We start from the raw sequence: 7,198 nt of genomic DNA, 5'->3' as shown, positions 1-7,198 counted from the left end.
TTGTCTAGCTACAGTTCTTTTAAGGGATTCGATAGATGGTAATTGGCTAGAAGCATGTTGGGGAAGTACACTTAAATGGTGTTTCAGAATAGCAGTTGTTGGTTGATCAGTACTAGTACTAGCTTCTTTAAGGGAATCTAGCATTTGTCTAATCTCTATTTCTGTTACATTGGGTGAGTGATTATGTTCCTTAGTATAAGTAACAGTAGTTTCCTGAGTTATAGCTCTACCATAACATTTGTTGGCATAATATTTCGTACACTTCCAAAAAACTTTCAAATCTTTTTGTTTCTCTTGAGTGTAGACATATCCCATGTAACAAAGAAGCATTTTCCCTTTTTGTGAATAAATTAATTTAGCTCCTTCAGTCATGCTTGTATTGTAGTGCTAGGAGGTAATTAAAAGAGAATGTCATTACATTTTTTGAAAAAATAATGTTGTATTCTAATAATACAGTTTAACACATTTCTGATTTACCTGTAAATCTTTTTATGATGTCAAGTAGTTATTTTCAGGTGTTGATGTTCTTCAAACTGTTATTTTCTGTGTATATATTTTTGTACCTGTGGAAGTTGAGAAAATGTGTACAAATATTTGATAACTATTTATGCTATTTTGGTAGAGGTTTTTAGCTAGTTTCTATTTAGTTACCTACCTATTAAATGTCGAAGTTACATTTAAATTATATACTTACTTATTTATATTTAACTTTTGATGTCCAGGTGTTGTCTAGGTCTTCTGTATTTTCTTTTTGTCTGTAGGATAAATAGTAAAAAAAAAAACATATATTTTAGGTATTTGGCTTTTAAACATAGGTGTGAGGTTTGAGAGTTACATTTTCGATTGAAAATAATGTAGTAGTACTTACTTTAGATAGGTGTAGCTGTCTTTATGTTGAAGTCAATAAGTTTTCTTTCAGAAATCCTGCAGAGTTTCGTCTTCCTTTAGTTAGGAGATTTAGGCTGCATTTTTAGTTTGCTGTAATCTTGTTTATATAGTATTAGTCTAATAGTTTCTGAAATAGGATTGGTTGTTTAAATTGATAGTCTGTTTTAGTCTGTGGATTTGAATTTTTTAACCTGTTATGCTAATTGCTTTCCTTATATGGGTGACGCCAATTAACGTTTATTTAATGTGTAAGGCCTTATTTAGTATAGGTAAGGTTATCTATATATTTTTAAAGTGGAGGAATATATATAATTTGCAGTAAGAAATGTTTAGTTGTTCGAAACATTGTTTATGTATTATAAAATGTATGTTTGTATTTATTTTGTGTTATAAATGTTAGGAAACTATATAGTATGTTTTATAGCTTTTTAGAAACAATTAGTGAATAATTATGAATAGTATGACTACATTTTAAGATAATAAAGTGATTTATTCAAGGATGTAGTAATTTCGATATATTAAAAAAACGATAAATTTGCTATCTATATTTTTGTATTCGATATTTTGACTGTTTTTCATTTAAAGATGTGATAATCGATGTTTTAGAAATCGATAATGTTGTTAGTCGATATTGTTGTAGTCGTTTTTTTTTGTCGATAATGTGGTTTCGATATTTTTGTGTTTTGTTGTTTAAGTATAGGCAATCGATAATTTTGTAGTCGATAATTTGTCATCGATATTTTGTCCAGTCGATATTCGGTCTGTCGAGGTTATGTCAGTGATCCGTTCAATGGAGGTGGCTTCAATTGCCGCAGTGGAGTGAGCAGATGTGAGTAAGTAATCTATGCGTGAATATGAGCCGTGAGGTGGAGAATAAAAAGTGTAGTCTCTACCTGTTGGATTCATCAGTCTCCATGAGTCCACCAGGTTGAAGCAAAAGCAGAGATAGAGTAGAGCTTTGTGTGAGTTGTTTGGTCGGAAGGGACATCGGGAATCCCTGTCTAAGAGAGGATCCATAGGTAGATTTAGGTCACCATCTAGAATATGCGTTACAGTGTCTGGGATCTTGTCAATGTGGGTACAGAGTTCCTTCCAAAAACCTTGGTCGTCCTTATTGGGCGCATAGACGTTGGTTAAATAAAATTCTCTACCGTCCTTTGACAGTTTAGTGGACACCCATCTACCCTTAGTGTCAGCAATGTTACGTAGAACATCAATGTTAGCCCTTTTCACAATAAGTCTTAGAACCACAATCTTTTTTCCCAAGGCATCAGACCCAATTGCCTCACTGTACCATTTATTTTTCATAGAGTTAAATTGTCGCGAGTCTATTTTAGTTTCCTGTAATAGTATAATGTCACCCTTCTGTTTGTGTAGGTAGTCTAGAATTTTTCTCTTTTTGATCGGGTGATTGATACCCTTAACGTTAAGTGACACTATTTTAATAGTCTGTCTATTCACTGCCATGAGAGGGGGAAAAGTGAGATATGTGGAATATCGCGTTCTTCACAATAGGGGATGTCCGGGGCATTATGTCCCAACTAGGGGTGAGGCCAAGGGGCCACAATTTGTACAAACAAATGTAAATGCACACAAATTGAGCACTGTCCTCGCTACTGACGAATAGAGCGTTGCTGCAGGAATACAGAAGGGGAAGCAAAAGTGAAAGCAGGAGCAAAGAAGAAGAAATAATAAATAGCAATACAATCAGGAACCCCCCCAACCCACCCACAACCCAGACCCACCCACCCCACCCAGAAAGAAAAGTACAACTTTTAGTTGCATTTTCCTTAGTGGTCAGATTTAATGTAACCAGGTACGTTTTTTAGCGTAAAAAAATATTTTTGCAACAAGATCTTTCAAGCTCTGTCCTAGTTTATAAGTCCCTTACTTTCTTTTCAATTATCTACTTTTGATTTGGAAGAAGTTGACACCTATTTATTTTTCCAGTAGCACTATTGCCAGTTTTATTCAAATATACAACTGTTTTTGGCAGGTGTCCCTGTTTGATAACTTGGGTTTCGGCTGACACAATTCTGAACTACACTTCTTGTGGTTTGTGACAGGTTTTGAAAACTGAGTAATGTACGGGAGGTACTGGAGATTGAAAAACACTCTGAAGTCCCTGGACGGGTTTATGACTGATATTATGTTCTCCCGAGAAAGTCACAAAGCTAGGCCTTCTTCACTAGATTGCTTTTTGGTATTAGATTATGATGGTTTCATATGGTCAGGTGACCTCTGCTGTACGTAATCTATTTACGGCATTATCAAAATATTTTTTTTTCAAATCTTGTATTTTCAATGAAATAACCACTGAAGGCCCTGTTTTTATATTAAAAACATAGCTTCCTGCTGAAAGGCAATACTTCTCTCCATGTGTTCCCTCCCATACCTGGCTTGTCACCCAATTTGGTGCTTACTTTTCCTCCATATTAAAAACAGTAAATGTTTCAGCACCTAAACTAATGTGCTGCATACCTAAATACATATAAGGCCCCAAAGGCGAGACCCATGCATTGCAAATACTTGTTCTATCTGTGCCACTCGTAGAGTGTGATAAAACGAGGTAACCTTGGTAACGTATGCTGTTTTTTAAATGTGGTCAGATGCAATTCATCTTACCTTCTAAGGACAGCACATAAAAAGGCTTAGTGTAGGCTTCTGATTGTCTTGATCACTGGAGTTTTAACAGAAATGCAATACAGCTCATAGTTTTTAAGTTTCTTTAAGATGGAAAAGGGCTACACAAAGCTGCTTGTGCACTCAGTAAAGCCTAGAATGTGTTGTAATTGAAGATTCCTCCTTAGTAAGTAGGAGTCAGATAGCCAGTTTGCGAAAGTTACCAGGTTATAGGTTTATTGAAGAGGTTAAAGATTCCTTAATAGAACACCCCACCAGGAGCAGCATCCTCTCTACTCAGCTTACTCTCTCGATTTCAGTCCACTCTTCAACATTCTATGTCATCATACACTGGCAGAGCAGGGAAACAGTGCATAGAATGCATTACTTCCACAGCAGAATTTAACACATCTACTAATAACAAAAAAAAATTACAAACAGAATAGTAAGAGACTGCATTGATAAGCCCTATAAATAATTTACACAATACATACAAATACAAACAGACATGTAAAATACTCTAACTGTGATAAGTGCTATAAGTTATTCACACAATGGTCGTATCCGACCCCATCCATACGAAACCAGAAGCACACCCACATGCAGGTCATACATGACCCATCAAAACAAAACTTCTATCATGTGCAATAGCTGGGGAACAAAATGCTCACACCAGTGACACATACAATTCACATACCTTCTAATTAATGCTCTTGTTGGACCAAGGACACATACTCACATACGTTCTACTGCTCTCTCCGGCAGGAACAGGCACACGTGCTATACATACCCTCTACTGCCAGCCAGTCAGTCACAGGACTAGGGACACAAAGCATACACTTTCCCTCTAATGCACACTTTTGTATATTGCAATTTTGGCAGGACCACAAAAGAAAAAAACACACTCCACCTTTACTGCACACTCTTACAGGACTGGGGACACACTTATTTTGAACTCCTTTCGCTCTTCTGAATGTTTCACTAACTGGTCACTGGCGCTGCCAAGGCCCAACTTCCTTCAGTAAAGAATCACAGATACACAAGTAAGAGTCACTAATCACACCAGATACCAAAAATACATTCTTGTGTGGATAACATTGTGTGGTTTAATGTTTGTTCTGTCTCAGCTGCTGCTTTGGTTTTGACCTGCAGCTTCAATGTCTCAAAATGCTGCCAAAGTATGTGTAATGTTGGGCGAGTATCCCCGTTTTACCTCCATGAACAAGTAATTCCTGGTTCGCCGCTACTGATGCTACTCACACTCTATGCATGTGAGGACATATTCTCAAAAACATGCAATAATCATCGCTAAAATCGGTAAATGCAAGTTCTCATATTGTCGTCTTTCATGGGAAAATAACTCTGTGTTACATCGTGTTCTCAACACGGTAACATGCAATACTCTCCTGAGAACGCGTCAAATGTCTGCGATAACATTACCGGGACGGCGAGAAAAATCTCTACCTGAATGTGAAAAAAGGTGCGATGTGCCTAACTGCGATACAAAAATCAGCAATAAGCTGCGCCAGGCCTTCAATTTACACACGTCAGGTGGGAAAAATCACTATAAAAGCAGAAAAAAATAAAATTTTAAAAAACACAAAACAACTGCGAAGCACAATGGAGGTAGTCAGAGCAGGAACAGAGAACGACCAGAACCCCACAAGCCCCCCGGAGGACCAGGCCGGGACCTCCGGGTCAGGGAAGGGCAAGGACAAGAAGAAGACGCGGTTCAGCCCGCAGGAAAACAGGATTCTGATAAGGGAGGTGATAAAACACCATCAACAACTCTTTATCACCTCCAATGTGTCATTGGCGACAAAAAATGGAATATGGCAGTCCATTATGGCCAAGGTGAATGCTATCGGAGTTCTGAGGAGTACAATGGAAGAGGTCAAGAGGCGCTGGAATGATGTAAAGCTCAAAACCAAGCAGAAACCCTTCAACAACCAGAAGGCAGCAATGAAGATTGGAGGAGGGAGTCCAGTACCACAGGAGGATCTGGATGAGATGGAGGAAATGGTGTCCACAGTCATCAGTGTGGAGACAGTGGCAGGAGTTGGGGGACCAGACACTGCTCGACATGACCTGACACAACAGCAAGAGGGTGATTAACGTCCAGGGACTGGGGGGACGGGGAGATGGGCACAATGGCACACATGCACATTTAAGCATAGCACAGTGCACCCCCACAATGACTCTGGAGCATGTGCCTGATCCCCTTGGCACGCTGCAGCACAACTAGAAACTGCAAGTAGGCCCCCGTCGACTATGTGCCCAGAGGAGTCCCTTCGAACACATCAACAATCTCGCAACCAACCCATGCACATGTGCATAACCCAGCAAAGCAGTGTGTCTGTAAGCCACACTGACAATGCAAGTGACACTGCAAGATGAATAGCTTGGCTGCAGTTAATAAATCATGACATTTTGCACGCCACTACACTGAGGTGACAGAGTCTGGACCACATACGTAAATGAGCAGGTCACACTCTGACACATCCACAAGCACAAACAACCCTTGACGTCCACAACACATCTGCGGACAAACCATGGCACAGAGTCACAACTCCCACCAAGAGCCCAATTTAACAAAGTATGCAACATCTCAGCACTGTATGAGCCCCGAAGACAAAGACACCCCGGCTGAAAGGGATAAGGGGGAGCAAAACAGAGATGCACACACACATAACAATCAGAGCACATCAACATTAACAAAAATGTGGTACAAACTGCAACACATTCACAACAGCACAGAGGACACAACTGCTGCCACTTGTATGTAGGAACTGACTAATCACATGTGGCATAGCAGGAAACTGTAAGATAATAATGTACAAGTACAAACACACATCCGTGATGTTGTCTAAATGTCCACTGTCCCGTATCAAATAGGCATCTCCTACCAAACATTCAAAATGTACATTGTCATGCAGTCCGTATGTTACTTGCACAATGCGTCAACATACATGTGAACACAATGTTAAACTGCATCTCCCCTTTACATTGCAGAGGGAGACTCAACCCCTCCTGCAGAGCAGACTGTACACCTCTTCACTGATTATGAAGAGGACCTTGTATTGCGACTTATATAGCGCACGTATCACCCGAAGGCATCAAGGCGCTTGCTTAGGGAACCCGTCCTGGTATTCCCCTGTGAGATACCCTGGCAGGGTATCCACAAGGTGAAAGCCAGGCATCCCGCCGCGAGGGGCCGTAGTGGAGATTAAGCAAGCTATTGCCCAGAGTCGCAGAGTGTGACCCCGTGAGTCGAGAAGGCACCGGAGCGAGAATTGTCGAGTCCGTGGAATTTTTGAGCCCGAGACCCGCCGAGGCGGGGAATTGAACCCTGGTACACGGCCGATCTCAGCTTCCGGGTCTGCCGCCTCTAACCACTGAGCCACGCTTCTCCTTCCATCCATTGACACCGACGCCCTCCAACGGCTCATGGACAGCTTTGATACTCTACCTCCAGGAGCAGGGCAGCCCAGCTATATCGAGGAAACCCCACCCCCTGCACAGACCAAACAGCAGGAAGCACCCACCACCACAGCTGTCTCCCAGGACCCCCAAGAACAACACATGACCTTCCAACGCCGTGTGTTAGAGGGCCAGGAAAAGATGGCTAATCAGGTGCAGGTGTTGGTCGACCTCATGACAGCCAAACTAGATGCCATACATGGGTGTC

Source organism: Lissotriton helveticus, chromosome 2_1 (assembly GCF_964261635.1).
Source record: "Lissotriton helveticus chromosome 2_1, aLisHel1.1, whole genome shotgun sequence".
Classification (NCBI taxonomy): Eukaryota; Metazoa; Chordata; class Amphibia; order Caudata; family Salamandridae; genus Lissotriton; species Lissotriton helveticus.
This window is presented reverse-complemented; position numbering follows the sequence as displayed.